The following is a 21,302-nucleotide window of genomic DNA, read 5'->3' as shown; positions in this document are numbered from 1 at the left end:
TGTCAACACCCTTTGCTGCACTGATATTATTCCATCCATTTTTCTTTTTTTTTTTTTTTTTTTTTTTTTTTGCTGGAATTACCGTCAATACCCGCCAACCTTTAAGAGACATCAAGCAGCCAGACATCTCGGCTTGCGGCCACACCGTCCTGAACGCGCCCGATCTCGTCAGATCTCGGAAGCTAAACGGGGCAGGACCTGGTCAGTACTTGAATGTGAGACCTCCTGGAAATACCTGGTGCTGCAAGCTTTTACGTCTCCTGGGTAACTTTATCGTAGCTCTTAATACTCTCTATCTGTCTGGAGGAGATATAATTGAAGGATTGTACACGTACCCGGCTACCTTCAACACGCTTTGCTGCACTGATATTTTTTACCTCCATTTTTCTTTTTTCTTTTGTTTTTTGCTGGAAGTTCCATCAATACCCTCCAGCCTTTAAGAGACATCATGCAGCCAGGCCTCTTGGCTTGAGGCCACACCGTCCTGAAGACGCAAGATCTCGTCAGATCTCGGAAGCTAAACGGGGCAGGGCCTGGTCAGTACTTGGATGGGAGACCTCCTGGAAATACCTGGCGCTGCAAGCTTTTACGTCTCCTGGGTAACTTCATCGTAGCTCTTAATACTCTCTTTCTGTCTCCAGGAGATATAATTGAAGAATTGTACATGTACCCGGCTACTTTCAACACACTGTCCTGCACTGATATTTTTCCCTCCATTTTTCTATTTATTTATTTTTTTTTTTTTGCTGGAAGTTCCGTCAATACCCGCCAACCTTTAAGAGACATCATGCAGCCAGGCCTTTCGGCTTGTGGCCACACCGTCCTGAATGCGCCCGATTTCGTCAGATCTCGGAAGCTAAACAGGGCAGGGCCTGGTCAGTACTTGGATGGGAGACCTCCTAGAAATACCAGGTGCTGCAAGCTTTTTACGTCTCCTGGGTAACTTCATCGTAGCTCTTAATACTCTCTTTCTGTCTCCAGGAGATATAATTGAAGAATTGTACACGTACCCAGCTACTTTCAACACCCTTTCCTGCACTGATATTTTTCCCTCCATTTTTCTATTTTTTTTTTTTTTTTTTTGCTGGAAGTTCCGTCAATACCCGCCAACCTTTAAGAGACATCAAGCAGCCAGGCCTTTCGGCTTGTGGCCACACCATCCTCAATGCGCCCGATCTCGTCAGATCTTGGAAGCTAAACGGGGCAGGGCCTGGTCAGTACTTGGATGGGAGACCTCCTAGAAATACCAGGTGCTGCAAGCTTTTTACGTCTCCTGGGTAACTTCATCGTAGCTCTTAATACTCTCTTTCTGTCTCCAGGAGATATAATTGAAGAATTGTACACGTACCCGGCTACTTTCAACACCCTTTGCTGCACTGGTATATTTCCCTCTATTTTTCTTTTTTTTTTTTGCTGGCAGTTCCGTCAATACCCGCCAGCCTTTAAGAGACATCATGCAGCCAGGCATCTCGGCTTGCGGCCACACCATCCTGAACTCGCCCGATCTCGTCAGATCTCGGAAGCTAAACGGGGCAGGGTCTCGTCAGTACTTGGATGGGAGACCTCCTGGAAATACCTAGTGCTGCAAGCTTTTACGTCTCCTGGGTAACTTTATCGTAGCTCTTAATACTCTCTCTCTGTCTGGAGGAGATATAATTGAAGTATTGTACACGTACCCGGCTACTTTCAACACCCTTTCCTGCACTGGTATTTTTCCCTCCATTTTTCTATTTTTTTTTTTTTTTATTTTTGCTGGAAGTTACGTCAATACCCGCCAACCTTTAAGAGACATCATGCAGCCAGGCCTTTCGGCTTGTGGCCACACCGTCCTCAATGCGCCCGATCTCGTCAGATCTCAGAAGCTAATCGGGGCAGGGCCTGGTCAGTACTTGGATGGGAGACCTCCTAGAAATACCAGGTGCTGCAAGCTTTTTACGTCTCCTGGGTAACTTCATCGTAGCTCTTAATACTCTCTTTCTGTCTCCAGGAGATATAATTGAAGAATTGTACACGTACCCGGCTACTTTCAACACCCTTTGCTGCACTGGTATATTTCCCTCTATTTTTCTTTTTTTTTTTTGCTGGCAGTTCCGTCAATACCCGCCAGCCTTTAAGAGACATCATGCAGCCAGGCCTCTCGGCTTGCGGCCACACCGTCCTGAATGCGCCCGATCTCGTCAGATCTCGGAAGCTAAACGGGGCAGGGCCAGGTCAGTAGTTGGATGGGAGACCTCCTAGAAATACCAGGTGCTGCAAGCCTTTTACGTCTCCTGGGTAACTTCATCGTAGCTCTTAATACTCTCTTTCTGTCTGGAGAAGATATAATTGAAGAATTGTACATGTACCCGGCTACTTTCAACACCCTTTGCTGCTCTGGTATTTTTCCCTCTATTTTTCTATTTTTTTTTTCGCTGGCATTTCCGTCAATACCCGCCAGCCTTTAAGAGACATCATGCAGCCAGGCATCTCGGCTTGCGGCCACACCATCCTGAACGCGCCCGATCTCGTCAGATCTCGGAAGCTAAACGGGGCAGGGCCTGGTCAGTACTTGGATGGGAGACCTCCTAGAATTACCAGGTGCTGCAAGCTTTTTACGTCTCCTGGTTAACTTCATCGTAGCTCTTAATACTCTCTTTCTGTCTCCAGGAGATATAATTGAAGAATTGTACACGTACCCGGCTACTTTCAACACCCTTTCCTGCACTGATATTTTTCCCTCCATTTTTCTTTTTATTTTATTTTTTTGCTGGAAGTTCCGTCAATATCCGCCAGCCTTTAAGAGACATCATGCAGCCAGGCCTCTTGGCTTGTAGTCACACTGTCCTGAACGCGCCCGATCATATCAGATTTCGGAAGCTAAATGGGGCATGGCCTGGTCAGTACTTGGATGTGTGACCTCCTGAAAATACCAGGTGCTGCAAGCTTTTTACGTCTCCTGGGTAACTTCATCGTAGCTCTTAATACTCTCTTTCTGTCTCCAGGAGATATAATTGAAGAATTGTACACGTACCCGGCTACTTTCAACACCCTTTGCTGCACTGTTATATTTCCCTCTATTTTTCTTTTTTTTTTTGCTGGCAGTTCCGTCAATACCCGCCAGCCTTTAAGAGACATCATGCAGCCAGGCATCTCGGCTTGCGGCCACACCGTCCTGAACGCGCCCGATCTCGTCAGATCTCGGAAGATAAACGGGGCAGGACCTGGTCAGTACTTGAATGTGAGACCTCCTGGAAATACCTGGTGCTGCAAGCTTTTACGTCTCCTGGGTAACTTTATCGTAGCTCGTAATACTCTCTATCTGTCTGGAGGAGATATAATTGAAGAATTGTACACGTACCCGGCTACCTTCAACACGCTTTGCTGCACTGATATTTGTCCCTCCATTTTTCTTTTTTCTTTTGTTTTTTGCTGGAAGTTCCATCAATACCCTCCAGCCTTTAAGAGACATCATGCAGCCAGGCCTCTTGGCTTGAGGCCACACCGTCCTGAAGACGCAAGATCTCGTCAGATCTCGGAAGAAAAACTGGGCAGGGCCTGGTCAGTAATTGGATGGGTGACCTCCTGGAAATACCAGGTGCTGAATGCTTTTTACATCTCCTGGGTAACTTCATCGTAGCTCTTAATACTCTCATTCAGTCTGGAGGAGATATAATTGAAGAATTGTACATGTACCCGGCTACTTTCAACACCCTGTCCTGCACTGATAATTTTCCCTCCATTTTTCTATTTATTTATTTTTTATTTTTTGCTGGAAGTTCCGTCAATACCCGCCAGCCTTTAAGAGACATCATGCAGCCCGTCCTCTTGGCTTGCGGCCACACCGTCCTGAACACGTCCGATCTCATCAGATCTCGGAAGCTAAACGGGGCAGGGCCTCGTCAGTACTTGGATGGGAGACCTCCTGGAAATACCTGGTGCTGCAAGCCTTTTACGTCTCCTGGGAAACTTCATCGTAGCTCTTAATACTCTCTATCTGTCTGGAGGAGATATAATTGAAGTATTGTACACGTACCCGGCTACTTTCAACAGCCTTTGCTGCACTGATATTTTTCCCTCCATTTTTCTTTTTATTTTATTTTTTTGCTGGAAGTTCCGTCAATACCCGCCAGCCTTTAAGAGACATCAAGCAGCCAGGCTTCTTGGCTTGTAGTCACACTGTCCTGAACGCGCCCGATCATATCAGATTTCGGAAGCTAAATGGGGCATGGCCTGGTCAGTACTTGGATGTGTGACCTCCTGAAAATACCAGGTGCTGCAAGCTTTTTACGTCTCCTGGGTAACTTCATCGTAGCTCTTAATACTCTCTTTCTGTCTCCAGGAGATATAATTGAAGAATTGTACACGTACCCGGCTACTTTCAACACCCTTTGCTGCACTGGTATATTTCCCTCTATTTTTCTTTTTTTTTTTGCTGGCAGTTCCGTCAATACCCGCCAGCCTTTAAGAGACATCATGCAGCCAGGCATCTCGGCTTGCGGCCACACCGTCCTGAACGCGCCCGATCTCGTCAGATCTCGGAAGATAAACGGGGCAGGACCTGGTCAGTACTTGAATGTGAGACCTCCTGGAAATACCTGGTGCTGCAAGCTTTTACGTCTCCTGGGTAACTTTATCGTAGCTCGTAATACTCTCTATCTGTCTGGAGGAGATATAATTGAAGAATTGTACACGTACCCGGCTACCTTCAACACGCTTTGCTGCACTGATATTTGTCCCTCCATTTTTCTTTTTTCTTTTGTTTTTTGCTGGAAGTTCCATCAATACCCTCCAGCCTTTAAGAGACATCATGCAGCCAGGCCTCTTGGCTTGAGGCCACACCGTCCTGAAGACGCAAGATCTCGTCAGATCTCGGAAGAAAAACTGGGCAGGGCCTGGTCAGTAATTGGATGGGTGACCTCCTGGAAATACCAGGTGCTGAATGCTTTTTACATCTCCTGGGTAACTTCATCGTAGCTCTTAATACTCTCATTCAGTCTGGAGGAGATATAATTGAAGAATTGTACATGTACCCGGCTACTTTCAACACCCTGTCCTGCACTGATAATTTTCCCTCCATTTTTCTATTTATTTATTTTTTATTTTTTGCTGGAAGTTCCGTCAATACCCGCCAGCCTTTAAGAGACATCATGCAGCCCGGCCTCTTGGCTTGCGGCCACACCGTCCTGAACACGTCCGATCTCATCAGATCTCGGAAGCTAAACGGGGCAGGGCCTCGTCAGTACTTGGATGGGAGACCTCCTGGAAATACCTGGTGCTGCAAGCCTTTTACGTCTCCTGGGAAACTTCATCGTAGCTCTTAATACTCTCTATCTGTCTGGAGGAGATATAATTGAAGTATTGTACACGTACCCGGCTACTTTCAACAGCCTTTGCTGCACTGATATTTTTCCCTCCATTTTCCATTTTTTTTTTTTTTTTTTTTTTGCTGGAAGTTCCGTCAATACCCGCCAGCCTTTAAGAGACATCAAGCAGCCAGGCTTCTTGGCTTGCGGCCACACCGTCCTGAACGCGCCCGATCTCATCAGATCTCGGAAGCTAACGGGGCAGGGCCTGGTCAGTACTTGGATGGGAGACCTCCTAGAAATACCAGGTGCTGCAAGCTTTTTACGTCTCCTGGGTAACTTCATCGTAGCTCTTAATACTCTCTTTCTGTCTCCAGGAGATATAATTGAAGAATTGTACACGTACCCGGCTACTTTCAACACCCTTTGCTGCACTGGTATATTTCCCTCTATTTTTCTTTTTTTTTTTGCTGGCAGTTCCGTCAATACCCGCCAGCCTTTAAGAGACATCATGCAGCCAGGCATCTCGGCTTGCGGCCACACCATCCTGAACGCGCCCGATCTCGTCAGATCTCGGAAGCTAAACGGGGCAGGACCTGGTCAGTACTTGGATGGGAGACCTCCTAGAAATACCAGGTGCTGAAAGCTTTTTACGTCTCCTGGGTAACTTCATCGTAGCTCTTAATACTCTCTTTCTGTCTCCAGGAGATATAATTGAAGAATTGTACACGTACCCAGCTACTGTCAACACCCTTTGCTGCACTGATATTTTTCCATCCATTTTTCTTTTTTTTTTTTTTTTTTTTTTTTTTTGCTGGAAGTTCCGTCAATACCCGCCAACCTTTAAGAGACATCATGCAGCCAGGCCTCTCGGCTTGAGGCCACACCGTCCTGAAGACGCAAGATCTCGTCAGATCTCGGAAGAAAAACTGGGCAGGGCCTGGTCAGTAATTGGATGGGTGACCTCCTGGAAATACCAGGTGCTGAAAGCTTTTTACATCTCCTGGGTAACATCAGCGTAGCTCTTAATACTCTCATTCAGTCTGGAGGAGATATAATTGAAGAATTGTACATGTACCCGGCTACTTTCAACACCCTGTCCTGCACTGATATTTTTCCCTCCATTTTTCTATTTATTTATTTTTTATTTTTTGCTGGAAGTTCCGTCAATACCCGCCAGCCTTTAAGAGACATCATGCAGCCCGGCCTCTTGGCTTGCGGCCACACCGTCCTGATCGCGCCCGATCTTGCCCGATCTTGCCCGATCTTGTCAGATCTCGGAAGCTAAACGGGGCAGGACCTGGTCAGTACTTAAATGTGAGACCTCCTGGAAATACCAGGTGCTGCCAGCTTTTTACGTCTCCTGGGGAACTTCATCGTAGCTCTTAATACTCTCTTTCAGTCTGGAGAAGATATAATTGAAGAATTGTATACGTACCCGGCTACTTTCAACACCCTTTGCTGCACTGATATTTTTCCCTCCATTTTTCTATTTTTTTTTTTTTTTTTGCTGGAAATTCCGTCAATACCCGCTAGCCTTTAAGAGACATCATGCAGCCAGGCATCTCGGCTTGCGGCCACACCATCCTGAACTCGCCCGATCTCGTCAGATCTTGGAAGCTAAACGGGGCAGGACCTGGTCGGTACATGAATGTGAGACCTCCTGGAAATACCTGGTGCTGCAAGCTTTTACGTCTCCTGGGTAACTTTATCGTAGCTCTTAATACTCTCTATCTGTCTGGAGGAGATATAATTGAAGTATTGTACACGTACCCAGCTACTGTCAACACCCTTTGCTGCACTGATATTTTTCCATCCATTTTTCTTTTTTTTTTTTTTTTTTTGCTGGAAGTTCCGTCAATACCCGCCAAGCTTTAAGAGACATCATGCAGCCAGGCCTCTTGGCTTGCAGCCACACCATCCTGAACGTGCCTGATCTCGTCAGATTTCGGAAGCTAAACGGGGCAGGGCCTGATCAGAACTTGGATGGGAGACCTCCAGGAAATACCTGGTGCTGCAAGCTTTTACGTCTCCTGGGTAACTTCATCGTAGCTCTTAATACTCTCTATCTGTCTGGAGGTGTTATAATTGAGGAATTGTACACGTACCCGGCTACTTTCAACAGCCTTTGCTGCACTGGTATTTTTCCCTCTATTTTTCTTTTTTTTATTTGCTGGCAGTTCCGTCAATACCCGCCAGCCTTTAAGAGATATCATGCAGCCACGCGTCTCGGCTTGCGGCCACACCATCCTGAACGCGCCCGATCTCGTCAGATCTCGGAAGCTAAACGGGGCAGGACCTGGTCAGTACTTGAATGTGAGACCTCCTGGAAATACCTGGTGCTGCAAGCTTTTACGTCTCCTGGGTAACTTTATCGTAGCTCTTAATTCTCTCTTTCTGTCTGGAGGAGATATAATTGAAGTATTGTACACGTACCCAGCTACTGTCAACACCCTTTGCTGCACTGATATTTTTCCATCCATTTTTCTTTTTTTTTTTTTTTTTTTTTTTTTTTGCTGGCAGTTCCGTCAATATCCGCCAGCCTTTAAGAGACATCATGCAGCCAGGAATCTCGGCTTGCGGCCACACCATCCTGTGGCCACACCGTCCTGAATGCGCCCGATCTCGTCAGAGCTCGGAAGCTAAACGGGGCAGGGCCTGGTCAGTACTTGGATGGGAGACCTCCTAGAAATACCAGGTGCTGCAAGCTTTTTACGTCTCCTGGGTAACTTCATCGTAGCTCTTAATACTCTCTTTCTGTCTCCAGGAGATATAATTGAAGAATTGTACACGTACCCGGCTACTTTCAACACCCTTTCCTGCACTGATATTTTTCCCTCCATTTTTCTATTTTTTTTTTTTTTTTTTTGCTGGAAATTCCGTCAATACCCGCCAGCCTTTAAGAGACATCATGCAGCCAGGCATCTCGGCTTGCGGCCACACCATCCTGAACTCGCCCGATCTCGTCAGATCTTGGAAGCTAAACGGGGCAGGACCTGGTCGGTACATGAATGTGAGACCTCCTGGAAATACCTGGTGCTGCAAGCTTTTACGTCTCCTGGGTAACTTCATCGTAGCTCTTAATACTCTCTTTCTGTCTCCAGGAGATATAATTGAAGAATTGTACACGTACCCGGCTACTTTCAACACCCTTTCCTGCACTGATATTTTTCCCTCCATTTTTCTATTTTTTTTTTTTTTTTTTTGCTGGAAATTCCGTCAATACCCGCCAGCCTTTAAGAGACATCATGCAGCCAGGCATCTCGGCTTGCGGCCACACCATCCTGAACTCGCCCGATCTCGTCAGATCTTGGAAGCTAAACGGGGCAGGACCTGGTCGGTACATGAATGTGAGACCTCCTGGAAATACCTGGTGCTGCAAGCTTTTACGTCTCCTGGGTAACTTTATCGTAGCTCTTAATACTCTCTATCTGTCTGGAGGAGATATAATTGAAGTATTGTACACGTACCCAGCTACTGTCAACACCCTTTGCTGCACTGATATTTTTCCATCCATTTTTCTTTTTTCTTTTTTTATTTTTTATTTTTGCTGGAAGTTCCGTCAATACCCGCCAACCTTTAAGAGACATCATGCAGCCAGGCCTCTCGGCTTGAGGCCACACCGTCCTGAAGACGCAAGATCTCGTCAGATCTCGGAAGAAAAACTGGGCAGGGCCTGGTCAGTAATTGGATGGGTGACCTCCTGGAAATACCAGGTGCTGAAAGCTTTTTACATCTCCTGGGTAACTTCAGCGTAGCTCTTAATACTCTCATTCAGGCTGGAGGAGATATAATTGAAGAATTGTACATGTACCCGGCTACTTTCAACACCCTGTCCTGCACTGATATTTTTCCCTCCATTTTTCTATTTATTTATTTTTTATTTTTTACTGGAAGCTCCGTCAATACCCGCCAGCCTTTAAGAGACATCATGCAGCCCGGCCTCTTGGCTTGCGGCCACACCGTCCTGAACGCGCCCGATCTTGCCCGATCTTGCCCGATCTTGTCAGATCTCAGAAGCTAAACGGGGCAGGACCTGGTCAGTACTTAAATGTGAGACCTCCTGGAAATACCAGGTGCTGCCAGCTTTTTACGTCTCCTGGGGAACTTCATCGTAGCTCTTAATACTCTCTTTCAGTCTGGAGAAGATATAATTGAAGAATTGTACACGTACCCGGCTACTTTCAACACCCTTTGCTGCACTGGTATTTTTCCCTCTATTTTTCTTTTTTTTTTTCGCTGGCAGTTCCTTCAATACCCGCCAGCCTTTAAGAGACATCATGCAGCCAGGCATCTCGGCTTGCGGCCACACCATCCTGAACGCGCCCGATCTCATCAGATCTCGGAAGCTATTCGGGGCAGGGCCTGGTCAGTACTTTGATGGGAGACCTCCTGGAAATACCAGGTCCTGCAAGCTTTTTACGTCTCCTGGGTAACTTCATCGTAGCTCTTAATACTCTCTTTCTGTCTCCAGGAGATATAATTGAAGAATTGTACACGTACCCGGCTACTTTCAACATCCTTTCCTGCACTGATATTTTTCCCTCCATTTTTCTTTTTTTTTTTTTTTTTTTTTTGCTGGAAATTCCGTCAATACCCGCCAGCCTTTAAGAGACATCATGCAGCCAGACATCTCGGCTTGCGGCCACACCGTCCTGAACGCGCCCGATCTTGTCAGATCTCGGAAGCTAAACGGGGCAGGACCTGGTCAGTACATGAATGTGAGACCTCCTGGAAATACCTGGTGCTGCAAGCTTTTACGTCTCCTGGGTAACTTTATCGTAGCTCTTAATACTCTCTCTCTGTCTGGAGGAGATATAATTGAAGTATTGTACACGTACCCAGCTACTGTCAACACCCTTTGCTGCACTGATATTTTTCCATCCATTTTTTTTTTTTTTTTTTTGCTGGAAGTTCCGTCAATACCCGCCAACCTTTAAGAGACATCATGCAGCCAGGCCTCTCGGCTTGCGGCCACACCGTCCTGAAGACGCAAGATCTCGTCAGATCTCGGAAGAAAAACTGGGCAGGGCCTGGTCAGTAATTGGATGGGTGACCTCCTGGAAATACCAGGTGCTGAAAGCTTTTTACATCTCCTGGGTAACTTCAGCGTAGCTCTTAATACTCTCATTCAGTCTGGAGGAGATATAATTGAAGAATTGTACATGTACCCGGCTACTTTCAACACCCTGTCCTGCACTGATATTTTTCCCTCCATTTTTCTATTTATTTATTTTTTATTTTTTACTGGAAGTTCCGTCAATACCCGCCAGCCTTTAAGAGACATCATGCAGCCCGGCCTCTTGGCTTGCGGCCACACCGTCCTGAACGCGCCCGATCTCGTCAGATCTCGGAAGCTAAACGGGGCAGGACCTGGTCAGTACTTAAATGTGAGACCTCCTGGAAATACCAGGTGCTGCCAGCTTTTTACGTCTCCTGGGGAACTTCATCGTAGCTCTTAATACTCTCTTTCAGTCTGGAGAAGATATAATTGAAGAATTGTACACGTACCCGGCTACTTTCAACACCCTTTCCTGCACTGATATTTTTCCCTCCATTTTTCTATTTTTCTTTTTTTTTTTGCTGGCAGTTCCGTCAATACCCGCCAACCTTTAAGAAACATCATGCAGCCAGGCCTCTTGGCTTGAGGCCACACCGTCCTGAAGACGCAAGATCTCGTCAGATATCGGAAGAAAAACTGGGCAGGGCCTGGTCAGTAATTGGATGGGTGACCTCCTGGAAATACCAGGTGCTGAAAGCTTTTTACATCTCCTGGGTAACTTCAGCGTAGCTCTTAATACTCTCATTCAGTCTGGAGGAGATATAATTGAAGAATTGTACATGTACCCGGCTACTTTCAACACCCTGTCCTGCACTGATATTTTTCCCTCCATTTTTCTATTTATTTATTTTTTATTTTTTGCTGGAAGTTCCGTCAATACCCGCCAGCCTTTAAGAGACGTCATGCAGCCAGGCATCTCGGCTTGCGGCCACACCTTCCTGAACGCGCCCGATCTCGTCAGATCTCGGAAGCTAACGGGGCAGGGCCTGGTCAGTACTTGGATGGGAGACCTCCTAGAAATACCAGGTGCTGCAAGCTTTTTACGTCTCCTGGGTAACTTCATCATAGCTCTTAATACTCTCTTTCAGTCTGTAGGAGATATTATTGAAGAATTGTACACGTACCCGGCTACTTTCAAAACCCTTTGCTGCACTGATATTTTTCCCTCCATTTTTCTTTTTTCTTTTTTTTTTTGCTGGAAGTTCCGTCAATACCCGCCAGCCTTAAAGAGACATCATGCAGCTGGGCCTCTCGGCTTTCGGCCACACCGTCCTGAACGCGCATGATATCGTCAGATCTCGGAAGCTTAACGGGGCAGGACCTGGTCAGTACTTGAATGTGAGACCTCCTGGAAATACCAAGTGCTGCAAGCTTTTACGTCTCCTGGGTAACTTTATCGTAGCTCCTAATACTCTCTTTCAGTCTGCAGGAGATATAATTGAAGAATTGTACACGTACCCGGCTACTTTCAACACCCTTTCCTGCACTGATATTTTTCTCTCCATTTTTCTATTTTTTTTTTTTTTTTTTTTGCTGGAAGTTCCGTCAATACCCGCCAACCTTTAGGAGACATCATGCAGCCAGGCCTTTCGGCTTGTGGCCACACCGTCCTGAATGCGCCTGATCTCGTCAGATCTCGGAAGCTAAACGGGGCAGGGCCTGGTCAGTACTTGGATGGGAGACCTCCTAGAAATACCAAGTGCTGCAAGCTTTTTACGTCTCCTGGGTAACTTCATCGTAGCTCTTAATACTCTCTTTCTGTCTCCAGGAGATATAATTGAAGAATTGTACACGTACCCGGCTACTTTCAACACCCTTTCCTGCACTGATATTTTTCCCTCCATTTTTCTATTTTTCTTTTTTTTTTTGCTGGCAGTTCCGTCAATACCCGCCAACCTTTAAGAGACATCATGCAGCCAGGCCTCTTGGCTTGAGGCCACACCGTCCTGAAGACGCAAGATCTCGTCAGATATCGGAAGAAAAACTGGGCAGGGCCTGGTCAGTAATTTGATGGGTGACCTCCTGGAAATACCAGGTGCTGAAAGCTTTTTACATCTCCTGGGTAACTTCAGCGTAGCTCTTAATACTCTCATTCAGTCTGGAGGAGATATAATTGAAGAATTGTACATGTACCCGGCTACTTTCAACACCCTGTCCTGCACTGATATTTTTCCCTCCATTTTTCTATTTATTTATTTTTTATTTTTTGCTGGAAGTTCCGTCAATACCCGCCAGCCTTTAAGAGACGTCATGCAGCCAGGCATCTTGGCTTGCGGCCACACCTTCCTGAACGCGTCCGATCTCGTCAGATCTCGGAAGCTAACCGGGGCAGGGCCTGGTCAGTACTTGGATGGGAGACCTCCTAGAAATACCAGGTGCTGCAAGCTTTTTACGTCTCCTGGGTAACTTCATCATAGCTCTTAATACTCTCTTTCAGTCTGTAGGAGATATTATTGAAGAATTGTACACGTACCCGGCTACTTTCAAAACCCTTTGCTGCACTGATATTTTTCCCTCCATTTTTCTTTTTTCTTTTTTTTTTTGCTGGAAGTTCCGTCAATACCCGCCAGCCTTAAAGAGACATCATGCAGCTGGGCCTCTCGGCTTTCGGCCACACCGTCCTGAATGCGCATGATATCGTCAGATCTCGGAAGCTAAACGGGGCAGGACCTGGTCAGTACTTGAATGTGAGACCTCCTGGAAATACCAGGTGCTGCAAGCTTTTACGTCTCCTGGGTAACTTTATCGTAGCTCTTAATACTCTCTTTCAGTCTGCAGGAGATATAATTGAAGAATTGTACACGTACCCGGCTACTTTCAACACCCTTCCTGCACTGATATTTTTCCCTCCATTTTTCTATTTTTGTTTTTTTTTCTTTTTGCTGGAAGTTCCGTCAATACCCGCCAACCTTTAAGAGACATCATGCAGCCTGGCCTTTCGGCTTGTGGCCACACCGTACTGAATGCACCCGATCTCGTCAGATCTCGGAAGCTAAAGGGGGCAGGGCCTGGTCAGTACTTGGATGGGAGACCTCCTAGAAATACCAGGTGCTACAAGCTTTTTACGTCTCCTGGGTAACTTCATCGTAGCTCTTAATACTCTCTTTCTGTCTCCAGGAGATATAATTGAAGAATTGTACACGTACCCGGCTACTTTCAACACCCTTTGCTGCACTGGTATATTTCCCTCTATTTTTCTTTTTTTTTTTTGCTGGCAGTTCCGTCAATACCCGCCAGCCTTTAAGAGACATCATGCAGCCAGGCATCTCGGCTTGCGGCCACACCATCCTGAACTCGCCCGATCTCGTCAGATCTTGGAAGCTAAACGGGGCAGGACCTGGTCGGTACATGAATGTGAGACCTCCTGGAAATACCTGGTGCTGCAAGCTTTTACGTCTCCTGGGTAACTTTATCGTAGCTCTTAATACTCTCTTTCAGTCTGCAGGAGATATAAATGAAGAATTGTACACGTACCTGGCTACTTTCAACACCCTTTCCTGCACTGATATTTTTCCCTCCATTTTTCTATTTTTTTTTTTTTTTTTTTGCTGGAAATTCCGTCAATACCCGCCAGCCTTTAAGAGACTTCATGCAGCCAGGCATCTCGGCTTGCGGCCACACCGTCCTGAACGCGCCCGATCTCGTCAGATCTCGGAAGCTAAACGGGGCAGGACCTGGTCAGTACATGAATGTGAGACCTCCTGGAAATACCTGGTGCTGCAAGCTTTTACGTCTCCTGGGTAACTTTATCGTAGCTCTTAATACTCTCTATCTGTCTGGAGGAGATATAATTGAAGTATTGTACATGTACCCAGCTACTGTCAACACCATTTGCTGCACTGATATTTTTCCATCCATTTTTCTTTTTTTTTTTTTTTTTTTGCTGGAAGTTCCGTCAATACCCGCCAACCTTTAAGAGACATCATGCAGCCAGGCCTTTCGGCTTGTGGCCACACCGTCCTGAATGCGCCCGATCTCGTCAGATCTCGGAAGCTAAACGGGGCAGGACCTGGTCAGTACTTGGATGGGAGACCTCCTAGAAATACCAGGTGCTGCAAGCTTTTTACGTCTTCTGGGTAACTTCATCGTAGCTCTTAATACTCTCTTTCTGTTTCCAGGAGATATAATTGAAGAATTGTACACGTACCCGGCTACTTTCAACACCCTTTGCTGCACTGGTATATTTCCCTGTATTTTTCTTTTTTTTTTTTGCTGGCAGTTCCGTCAATACCCGCCAGCCTTTAAGAGACATCATGCAGCCAGGCATCTCGGTTTGCGGCCACACCATCCTGAACGCGCCCTATCTCGTCAGATCTCGGAAGCTAAACGGGGCAGGACCTGGTCAGTACATGAAAGTGAGACCTCCTGGAAATACCTAGTTCTGCAAGCTTTTACGTCTCCTGGGTAACTTTATCGTAGGTCTTAATACTCTCTCTCTGTCTGGAGGAGATATAATTGAAGTACTGTACACGTATCCAGCTACTGTCAACACCCTTTGCTGCACTGATATTTTTCCATCCATTTTTCTTTTTTCTTTTTTTTTTTTTTTTTTTTGCTGGAAGTTCCGTCAATACCCGCCAACCTTTAAGAGACATCATGCAGCCAGGCCTTTCGGCTTGTGGCCACACCGTCCTGAATGCGCCCGATCTCGTCAGATCTCGGAAGCTAAACGGGGCAGGGCCTGGTCAGTACTTGGATGGGAGACCTCCTAGAAATACCAGGTGCTGCAAGCCTTTTACGTCTCCTGGGTAACTTCATCGTAGCTCTTAATACTCTCTTTCTGTCTCCAGGAGATATAATTGAAGAATTGTACACGTACCCGGCTACTTTCAACACCCTTTCCTGCACTGATATTTTTCCCTCCATTTTTCTATTTTTCTTTTTTTTTTTGCTGGCAGTTCCGTCAATACCCGCCAACCTTTAAGAGACATCATGCAGCCAGGCCTCTTGGCTTGAGGCCACACCGTCCTGAAGACGCAAGATCTCGTCAGATATCGGAAGAAAAACTGGGCAGGGCCTGGTCAGTAATTTGATGGGTGACCTCCTGGAAATACCAGGTGCTGAAAGCTTTTTACATCTCCTGGGTAACTTCAGCGTAGCTCTTAATACTCTCATTCAGTCTGGAGGAGATATAATTGAAGAATTGTACATGTACCCGGCTACTTTCAACACCCTGTCCTGCACTGATATTTTTCCCTCCATTTTTCTATTTATTTATTTTTTATTTTTTGCTGGAAGTTCCGTCAATACCCGCCAGCCTTTAAGAGACGTCATGCAGCCAGGCATCTTGGCTTGCGGCCACACCTTCCTGAACGCGCCCGATCTCGTCAGATCTCGGAAGCTAACCGGGGCAGGGCCTGGTCAGTACTTGGATGGGAGACCTCCTAGAAATACCAGGTGCTGCAAGCTTTTTACGTCTCCTGGGTAACTTCATCATAGCTCTTAATACTCTCTTTCAGTCTGTAGGAGATATTATTGAAGAATTGTACACGTACCCGGCTACTTTCAAAACCCTTTGCTGCACTGATATTTTTCCCTCCATTTTTCTTTTTTCTTTTTTTTTTTGCTGGAAGTTCCGTCAATACCCGCCAGCCTTAAAGAGACATCATGCAGCTGGGCCTCTCGGCTTTCGGCCACACCGTCCTGAATGCGCATGATATCGTCAGATCTCGGAAGCTAAACGGGGCAGGACCTGGTCAGTACTTGAATGTGAGACCTCCTGGAAATACCAGGTGCTGCAAGCTTTTACGTCTCCTGGGTAACTTTATCGTAGCTCTTAATACTCTCTTTCAGTCTGCAGGAGATATAATTGAAGAATTGTACACGTACCCGGCTACTTTCAACACCCTTCCTGCACTGATATTTTTCCCTCCATTTTTCTATTTTTGTTTTTTTTTCTTTTTGCTGGAAGTTCCGTCAATACCCGCCAACCTTTAAGAGACATCATGCAGCCTGGCCTTTCGGCTTGTGGCCACACCGTACTGAATGCACCCGATCTCGTCAGATCTCGGAAGCTAAAAGGGGCAGGGCCTGGTCAGTACTTGGATGGGAGACCTCCTAGAAATACCAGGTGCTACAAGCTTTTTACGTCTCCTGGGTAACTTCATCGTAGCTCTTAATACTCTCTTTCTGTCTCCAGGAGATATAATTGAAGAATTGTACACGTACCCGGCTACTTTCAACACCCTTTGCTGCACTGGTATATTTCCCTCTATTTTTCTTTTTTTTTTTTGCTGGCAGTTCCGTCAATACCCGCCAGCCTTTAAGAGACATCATGCAGCCAGGCATCTCGGCTTGCGGCCACACCATCCTGAACTCGCCCGATCTCGTCAGATCTTGGAAGCTAAACGGGGCAGGACCTGGTCGGTACATGAATGTGAGACCTCCTGGAAATACCTGGTGCTGCAAGCTTTTACGTCTCCTGGGTAACTTTATCGTAGCTCTTAATACTCTCTTTCAGTCTGCAGGAGATATAAATGAAGAATTGTACACGTACCTTGCTACTTTCAACACCCTTTCCTGCACTGATATTTTTCCCTCCATTTTTCTATTTTTTTTTTTTTTTTTTTGCTGGAAATTCCGTCAATACCCGCCAGCCTTTAAGAGACTTCATGCAGCCAGGCATCTCGGCTTGCGGCCACACCGTCCTGAACGCGCCCGATCTCGTCAGATCTCGGAAGCTAAACGGGGCAGGACCTGGTCAGTACATGAATGTGAGACCTCCTGGAAATACCTGGTGCTGCAAGCTTTTACGTCTCCTGGGTAACTTTATCGTAGCTCTTAATACTCTCTATCTGTCTGGAGGAGATATAATTGAAGTATTGTACATGTACCCAGCTACTGTCAACACCATTTGCTGCACTGATATTTTTCCATCCATTTTTCTTTTTTTTTTTTTTTTTTTGCTGGAAGTTCCGTCAATACCCGCCAACCTTTAAGAGACATCATGCAGCCAGGCCTTTCGGCTTGTGGCCACACCGTCCTGAATGCGCCCGATCTCGTCAGATCTCGGAAGCTAAACGGGGCAGGGCCTGGTCAGTACTTGGATGGGAGACCTCCTAGAAATACCAGGTGCTGCAAGCTTTTTACGTCTTCTGGGTAACTTCATCGTAGCTCTTAATACTCTCTTTCTGTTTCCAGGAGATATAATTGAAGAATTGTACACGTACCCGGCTACTTTCAACACCCTTTGCTGCACTGGTATATTTCCCTGTATTTTTCTTTTTTTTTTTTTGCTGGCAGTTCCGTCAATACCCGCCAGCCTTTAAGAGACATCATGCAGCCAGGCATCTCGGTTTGCGGCCACACCATCCTGAACGCGCCCTATCTCGTCAGATCTCGGAAGCTAAACGGGGCAGGACCTGGTCAGTACATGAAAGTGAGACCTCCTGGAAATACCTAGTTATGCAAGCTTTTACGTCTCCTGGGTAACTTTATCGTAGGTCTTAATACTCTCTCTCTGTCTGGAGGAGATATAATTGAAGTACTGTACACGTATCCAGCTACTGTCAACACCCTTTGCTGCACTGATATTTTTCCATCCATTTTTCTTTTTTCTTTTTTTTTTTTTTTTTTTTGCTGGAAGTTCCGTCAATACCCGCCAACCTTTAAGAGACATCATGCAGCCAGGCCCTTCGGCTTGTGGCCACACCGTCCTGAATGCGCCCGATCTCGTCAGATCTCGGAAGCTAAACGGGGCAGGGCCTGGTCAGTACTTGGATGGGAGACCTCCTAGAAATACCAGGTGCTGCAAGCTTTTTACGTCTCCTGGGTAACTTCATCGTAGCTCTTAATACTCTCTTTCTGTCTCCAGGAGATATAATTGAAGAATTGTACACGTACCCGGCTACTTTCAACACCCTTTGCTGCACTGGTATATTTCCCTCTATTTTTCTTTTTTTTTTTTGCTGGCAGTTCCGTCAATACCCGCCAGCCTTTAAGAGACATCATGCAGCCAGGCATCTCGGCTTGCGGCCACACCATCCTGAACGCGCCCTATCTCGTCAGATCTCGGAAGCTAAACGGGGCAGGACCTGGTCAGTACTTGAAAGTGAGACCTCCTGGAAATACCTAGTTCTGCAAGCTTTTACGTCTCCTGGGTAACTTTATCGTAGCTCTTAATACTCTCTCTCTGTCTGGAGGAGATATAATTGAAGTACTGTACACGTATCCAGCTACTGTCAACACCCTTTGCTGCACTGATATTTTTCCATCCATTTTTCTTTTTTCTTTTTTTCTTTTTTTTTTTGCTGGAAGTTCCGTCAATACCCACCAGCCTAAAGAGACATCATGCAGCCGGGCCTCTTGGCTTTCGGCCACACCGTCCTGAACGCGCCCGATATCGTCAGATCTCGGAAGGTAAAAGGGGCAGGGCCTGGTCAGTACTTGGATGGGTGACCTCCTGGAAATGCCAGGTGCTGCAAGCTTTTTACGTCTCCTGGGTAACTTCATCGTAGCTCTTAATACTCTCTTTCTGTCTGGAGGAGATATAATTGAAGAATTGTACACGTACCCGGCTACTTTCAAAACCCATTACTGCACTGATATTTTTCCCTCCATTTTTCTTTTTCTTTTTTTTTTTTTTTTTTTTTGCTGGAAGTTCCGTCAATACCCGCCAACCTTTAAGAGACATCATGCAGCCAGGCCTCTCGGCTTGCGGCCACACCGTCCTGAATTCCCCCGATCTCGTCAGAACTCGGAAGCTAAACGGGGCATGGCTTGGTCAGTACTTGGATGGGAGACCTCCTAGAAATACCAGGTGCTGCAAGCTTTTTACGTCTCCTGGGTAACTTCATCGTAGCTCTTAATACTCTCTTTCTGTCTCCAGGAGATATAATTGAAGAATTGTACACGTACCCGGCTACTTTCAACACCCTTTGATGCACTGGTATATTTCCCTCTATTTTTCTTTTTTTTTTTTTGCTGGCAGTTCCGTCAATACCCGCCAACCTTTAAGAGACATCATGCAGCCAGGCCTTTCGGCTTGTGGCCACACCGTCCTGAATGCGCCTGATCTCGTCAGATCTCGGAAGCTAAACGGGGCAGGGCCTGGTCAGTACTTGGATGGGAGACCTCCTAGAAATACCAGGTGCTGCAAGCTGTTTACGTCTCCTGGGTAACTTCATCGTAGCTCTTAATACTCTCTCTCTGTCTGGAGGAGATATAATTGAAGTATTGTACATGTATCCAGCTACTGTCAACACCCTTTGCTGCCCTGATATTTTTCCATCCATTTTTCTTTTTTCTTTTTTTATATTTTTTTTTTGCTGGAAGTTCCGTCAATACCCGCCAACCTTTAAGAGACATCATGCAGCCAGGCCTTTCGGCTTGTGGCCACACCGTCCTGAATGCGCCTGATCTCGTCAGATCTCGGAAGCTAAACGGGGCAGGGCCTGGTCAGTACTTGGATGGGAGACCTCCTAGAAATACCAGGTGCTGCAAGCTTTTTACGTCTCCTGGGTAACTTCATCGTAGCTCTTAATACTCTCTCTCTGTCTGGAGGAGATATAATTGAAGTATTGTACACGTATCCAGCTACTGTCAACACCCTTTGCTGCACTGATATTTTTCCATCCATTTTTCTTTTTTCTTTTTTTATATTTTTTTTTTGCTGGAAGTTCCGTCAATACCCGCCAACCTTTAAGAGACATCATGCAGCCAGGCATCTCGGCTTGCGGCCACACCATCCTGAAGACGCAAGATCTCGTCAGATCTCGGAAGAAAAACTGGGCAGGGCCTGGTCAGTAATTGGATGGGTGACCTCCTGGAAATACCAGGTGCTGAAAGCTTTTTACATCTCCTGGGTAACTTCAGCGTAGCTCTTAATACTCTCATTCAGTCTGGAGGAGATATAATTGAAGAATTGTACATGTACCCGGCTACTTTCAACACCCTGTCCTGCACTGATATTTTTCCCTCCATTTTTCTATTTATTTATTTTTTATTTTTTGCTGGAAGTTCTGTCAATACCCGCCAGCCTTTAAGAGACATCATGCAGCCCGGCCTCTTGGCTTGTGGCCACACCGTCCTGAACACGCCCGATCTCGTCAGATCTCGGAAGCTAAACGGGGCAGGGCCTCGTCAGTACTTGGATGGGTGACCTCCTGGAAATACCAGGTGCTGCAAGCTTTTTACGTCTCCTGGGTAACTTCATCGTAGCTCTTAATACTCTCTTTCTGTCTCCAGGAGATATAATTGAAGAATTGTACACGTACCCGGCTACTTTCAACACCCTTTGCTGCACTGGTATATTTCCCTCTATTTTTCATTTTTTTTTTTGCTGGCAGTTCCGTCAATACCCGCCAGCCTTTAAGAGACATCATGCAGCCAGGCATCTCGGCTTGCGGCCACACCATCCTGAACGCGCCCGATCTCGTCAGATCTCGGAAGCTAAACGGGGCAGGACCTGGTCAGTACATGAAAGTGAGACCTCCTGGAAATACCTAGTTCTGCAAGCTTTTACGTCTCCTGGGTAACTTTATCGTAGCTCTTAATACTCTCTCTCTGTCTGGAGGAGATATAATTGAAGTATTGCACACGTATCCAGCTACTGTCAACACCCTTTGCTGCACTGATATTTTTCCATCCATTTTTCTTTTTTCTATTTTTTTTTTTTTTTTTTGCTGGAAGTTCCGTCAATACCCGCCAACCTTTAAGAGACATCATGCAGCCAGGCCTTTCGGCTTGTGGCCACACCATCCTGAATGCGCCCGATCTCGTCAGATCTCGGAAGCTAAACGGGGCAGGGCCTCGTCAGTACTTGGATGGGTGACCTCCTGGAAATACCAGGTGCTGCAAGCTTTTTACGTCTCCTGGGTAACTTCATCGTAGCTCTTAATACTCTCTTTCTGTCTCCAGGAGATATAATTGAAGAATTGTACACGTACCCGGCTACTTTCAACACCCTTTGCTGCACTGGTATATTTCCCTCTATTTTTCATTTTTTTTTTTGCTGGCAG

The 21,302-nt window shown here is 46.2% G+C and overlaps 14 non-coding genes and 42 pseudogenes across 14 annotated transcripts; all 56 read left to right on the top strand.

Annotated features, from left to right (window-relative positions):
* Positions 1 to 131: 131 nt before the first annotated feature.
* On the top strand, positions 132 to 250 carry LOC136738624 (uncharacterized; annotated as a pseudogene).
* Positions 251 to 466: 216 nt separating this feature from the next.
* LOC136738694 (uncharacterized) lies at positions 467 to 585 on the top strand (annotated as a pseudogene).
* A 220-nt stretch (positions 586 to 805) lies between these two features.
* LOC136738805 (5S ribosomal RNA) lies at positions 806 to 924 on the top strand. Its single transcript, XR_010812699.1, has one exon. It is a non-coding gene; the product is annotated as a 5S ribosomal RNA (ribosomal RNA).
* Positions 925 to 1,143: 219 nt separating this feature from the next.
* Positions 1,144 to 1,262, top strand: LOC136738636 (uncharacterized; annotated as a pseudogene).
* Positions 1,263 to 1,472: 210 nt separating this feature from the next.
* On the top strand, positions 1,473 to 1,591 carry LOC136738678 (uncharacterized; annotated as a pseudogene).
* A 220-nt stretch (positions 1,592 to 1,811) lies between these two features.
* Positions 1,812 to 1,930, top strand: LOC136738659 (uncharacterized; annotated as a pseudogene).
* A 210-nt stretch (positions 1,931 to 2,140) lies between these two features.
* Positions 2,141 to 2,259, top strand: LOC136738621 (5S ribosomal RNA). Its single transcript, XR_010812682.1, has one exon. It is a non-coding gene; the product is annotated as a 5S ribosomal RNA (ribosomal RNA).
* Positions 2,260 to 2,470: 211 nt separating this feature from the next.
* On the top strand, positions 2,471 to 2,589 carry LOC136738833 (5S ribosomal RNA). The gene has a single exon (XR_010812727.1). It is a non-coding gene; the product is annotated as a 5S ribosomal RNA (ribosomal RNA).
* A 216-nt stretch (positions 2,590 to 2,805) lies between these two features.
* LOC136738736 (uncharacterized) lies at positions 2,806 to 2,924 on the top strand (annotated as a pseudogene).
* A 209-nt stretch (positions 2,925 to 3,133) lies between these two features.
* On the top strand, positions 3,134 to 3,252 carry LOC136738646 (uncharacterized; annotated as a pseudogene).
* Positions 3,253 to 3,467: 215 nt separating this feature from the next.
* LOC136738800 (uncharacterized) lies at positions 3,468 to 3,586 on the top strand (annotated as a pseudogene).
* A 221-nt stretch (positions 3,587 to 3,807) lies between these two features.
* Positions 3,808 to 3,926, top strand: LOC136738609 (uncharacterized; annotated as a pseudogene).
* A 216-nt stretch (positions 3,927 to 4,142) lies between these two features.
* Positions 4,143 to 4,261, top strand: LOC136738734 (uncharacterized; annotated as a pseudogene).
* A 209-nt stretch (positions 4,262 to 4,470) lies between these two features.
* Positions 4,471 to 4,589, top strand: LOC136738644 (uncharacterized; annotated as a pseudogene).
* A 215-nt stretch (positions 4,590 to 4,804) lies between these two features.
* Positions 4,805 to 4,923, top strand: LOC136738799 (uncharacterized; annotated as a pseudogene).
* Positions 4,924 to 5,144: 221 nt separating this feature from the next.
* On the top strand, positions 5,145 to 5,263 carry LOC136738608 (uncharacterized; annotated as a pseudogene).
* Positions 5,264 to 5,484: 221 nt separating this feature from the next.
* LOC136738834 (5S ribosomal RNA) lies at positions 5,485 to 5,602 on the top strand. The gene has a single exon (XR_010812728.1). It is a non-coding gene; the product is annotated as a 5S ribosomal RNA (ribosomal RNA).
* Positions 5,603 to 5,811: 209 nt separating this feature from the next.
* LOC136738634 (uncharacterized) lies at positions 5,812 to 5,930 on the top strand (annotated as a pseudogene).
* Positions 5,931 to 6,155: 225 nt separating this feature from the next.
* LOC136738780 (uncharacterized) lies at positions 6,156 to 6,274 on the top strand (annotated as a pseudogene).
* Positions 6,275 to 6,495: 221 nt separating this feature from the next.
* On the top strand, positions 6,496 to 6,634 carry LOC136738797 (uncharacterized; annotated as a pseudogene).
* Positions 6,635 to 6,851: 217 nt separating this feature from the next.
* LOC136738732 (uncharacterized) lies at positions 6,852 to 6,970 on the top strand (annotated as a pseudogene).
* A 216-nt stretch (positions 6,971 to 7,186) lies between these two features.
* Positions 7,187 to 7,305, top strand: LOC136738695 (uncharacterized; annotated as a pseudogene).
* Positions 7,306 to 7,514: 209 nt separating this feature from the next.
* Positions 7,515 to 7,633, top strand: LOC136738619 (uncharacterized; annotated as a pseudogene).
* Positions 7,634 to 7,873: 240 nt separating this feature from the next.
* On the top strand, positions 7,874 to 7,992 carry LOC136738640 (uncharacterized; annotated as a pseudogene).
* Positions 7,993 to 8,211: 219 nt separating this feature from the next.
* On the top strand, positions 8,212 to 8,330 carry LOC136738731 (uncharacterized; annotated as a pseudogene).
* Positions 8,331 to 8,548: 218 nt separating this feature from the next.
* On the top strand, positions 8,549 to 8,667 carry LOC136738730 (uncharacterized; annotated as a pseudogene).
* A 224-nt stretch (positions 8,668 to 8,891) lies between these two features.
* Positions 8,892 to 9,010, top strand: LOC136738779 (uncharacterized; annotated as a pseudogene).
* Positions 9,011 to 9,580: 570 nt separating this feature from the next.
* Positions 9,581 to 9,699, top strand: LOC136738637 (uncharacterized; annotated as a pseudogene).
* Positions 9,700 to 9,919: 220 nt separating this feature from the next.
* LOC136738692 (uncharacterized) lies at positions 9,920 to 10,038 on the top strand (annotated as a pseudogene).
* A 210-nt stretch (positions 10,039 to 10,248) lies between these two features.
* LOC136738733 (uncharacterized) lies at positions 10,249 to 10,367 on the top strand (annotated as a pseudogene).
* A 221-nt stretch (positions 10,368 to 10,588) lies between these two features.
* On the top strand, positions 10,589 to 10,707 carry LOC136738665 (uncharacterized; annotated as a pseudogene).
* A 557-nt stretch (positions 10,708 to 11,264) lies between these two features.
* Positions 11,265 to 11,382, top strand: LOC136738614 (uncharacterized; annotated as a pseudogene).
* A 554-nt stretch (positions 11,383 to 11,936) lies between these two features.
* On the top strand, positions 11,937 to 12,055 carry LOC136738632 (uncharacterized; annotated as a pseudogene).
* A 557-nt stretch (positions 12,056 to 12,612) lies between these two features.
* LOC136738840 (5S ribosomal RNA) lies at positions 12,613 to 12,731 on the top strand. The gene has a single exon (XR_010812733.1). It is a non-coding gene; the product is annotated as a 5S ribosomal RNA (ribosomal RNA).
* A 216-nt stretch (positions 12,732 to 12,947) lies between these two features.
* LOC136738788 (uncharacterized) lies at positions 12,948 to 13,066 on the top strand (annotated as a pseudogene).
* Positions 13,067 to 13,285: 219 nt separating this feature from the next.
* Positions 13,286 to 13,404, top strand: LOC136738639 (uncharacterized; annotated as a pseudogene).
* Positions 13,405 to 13,614: 210 nt separating this feature from the next.
* Positions 13,615 to 13,733, top strand: LOC136738729 (uncharacterized; annotated as a pseudogene).
* Positions 13,734 to 13,951: 218 nt separating this feature from the next.
* LOC136738661 (uncharacterized) lies at positions 13,952 to 14,070 on the top strand (annotated as a pseudogene).
* Positions 14,071 to 14,286: 216 nt separating this feature from the next.
* On the top strand, positions 14,287 to 14,405 carry LOC136738820 (5S ribosomal RNA). The gene has a single exon (XR_010812714.1). It is a non-coding gene; the product is annotated as a 5S ribosomal RNA (ribosomal RNA).
* Positions 14,406 to 14,958: 553 nt separating this feature from the next.
* On the top strand, positions 14,959 to 15,077 carry LOC136738633 (5S ribosomal RNA). The gene has a single exon (XR_010812683.1). It is a non-coding gene; the product is annotated as a 5S ribosomal RNA (ribosomal RNA).
* Positions 15,078 to 15,634: 557 nt separating this feature from the next.
* LOC136738784 (5S ribosomal RNA) lies at positions 15,635 to 15,753 on the top strand. Its single transcript, XR_010812697.1, has one exon. It is a non-coding gene; the product is annotated as a 5S ribosomal RNA (ribosomal RNA).
* A 216-nt stretch (positions 15,754 to 15,969) lies between these two features.
* LOC136738787 (uncharacterized) lies at positions 15,970 to 16,088 on the top strand (annotated as a pseudogene).
* Positions 16,089 to 16,307: 219 nt separating this feature from the next.
* LOC136738628 (uncharacterized) lies at positions 16,308 to 16,426 on the top strand (annotated as a pseudogene).
* A 210-nt stretch (positions 16,427 to 16,636) lies between these two features.
* Positions 16,637 to 16,755, top strand: LOC136738728 (uncharacterized; annotated as a pseudogene).
* Positions 16,756 to 16,973: 218 nt separating this feature from the next.
* Positions 16,974 to 17,092, top strand: LOC136738660 (uncharacterized; annotated as a pseudogene).
* Positions 17,093 to 17,308: 216 nt separating this feature from the next.
* LOC136738703 (5S ribosomal RNA) lies at positions 17,309 to 17,427 on the top strand. Its single transcript, XR_010812689.1, has one exon. It is a non-coding gene; the product is annotated as a 5S ribosomal RNA (ribosomal RNA).
* A 554-nt stretch (positions 17,428 to 17,981) lies between these two features.
* Positions 17,982 to 18,100, top strand: LOC136738691 (5S ribosomal RNA). Its single transcript, XR_010812688.1, has one exon. It is a non-coding gene; the product is annotated as a 5S ribosomal RNA (ribosomal RNA).
* A 210-nt stretch (positions 18,101 to 18,310) lies between these two features.
* LOC136738782 (uncharacterized) lies at positions 18,311 to 18,429 on the top strand (annotated as a pseudogene).
* Positions 18,430 to 18,651: 222 nt separating this feature from the next.
* LOC136738709 (uncharacterized) lies at positions 18,652 to 18,770 on the top strand (annotated as a pseudogene).
* Positions 18,771 to 18,995: 225 nt separating this feature from the next.
* Positions 18,996 to 19,114, top strand: LOC136738649 (uncharacterized; annotated as a pseudogene).
* A 211-nt stretch (positions 19,115 to 19,325) lies between these two features.
* LOC136738825 (5S ribosomal RNA) lies at positions 19,326 to 19,444 on the top strand. Its single transcript, XR_010812719.1, has one exon. It is a non-coding gene; the product is annotated as a 5S ribosomal RNA (ribosomal RNA).
* A 225-nt stretch (positions 19,445 to 19,669) lies between these two features.
* Positions 19,670 to 19,788, top strand: LOC136738824 (5S ribosomal RNA). The gene has a single exon (XR_010812718.1). It is a non-coding gene; the product is annotated as a 5S ribosomal RNA (ribosomal RNA).
* Positions 19,789 to 20,013: 225 nt separating this feature from the next.
* LOC136738725 (uncharacterized) lies at positions 20,014 to 20,132 on the top strand (annotated as a pseudogene).
* Positions 20,133 to 20,353: 221 nt separating this feature from the next.
* LOC136738837 (5S ribosomal RNA) lies at positions 20,354 to 20,472 on the top strand. Its single transcript, XR_010812731.1, has one exon. It is a non-coding gene; the product is annotated as a 5S ribosomal RNA (ribosomal RNA).
* A 210-nt stretch (positions 20,473 to 20,682) lies between these two features.
* On the top strand, positions 20,683 to 20,801 carry LOC136738755 (uncharacterized; annotated as a pseudogene).
* Positions 20,802 to 21,025: 224 nt separating this feature from the next.
* On the top strand, positions 21,026 to 21,144 carry LOC136738827 (5S ribosomal RNA). The gene has a single exon (XR_010812721.1). It is a non-coding gene; the product is annotated as a 5S ribosomal RNA (ribosomal RNA).
* The last annotated feature ends 158 nt before the right edge of the window (positions 21,145 to 21,302 follow it).

The sequence above is a fragment of the Amia ocellicauda genome, unplaced genomic scaffold, assembly GCF_036373705.1.
Source record: "Amia ocellicauda isolate fAmiCal2 unplaced genomic scaffold, fAmiCal2.hap1 HAP1_SCAFFOLD_58, whole genome shotgun sequence".
Taxonomy (NCBI): Eukaryota; Metazoa; Chordata; class Actinopteri; order Amiiformes; family Amiidae; genus Amia; species Amia ocellicauda.
The sequence above is the reverse complement of the archived record's forward strand: the minus strand, read 5'-3'. Positions and strand labels throughout refer to the sequence as shown.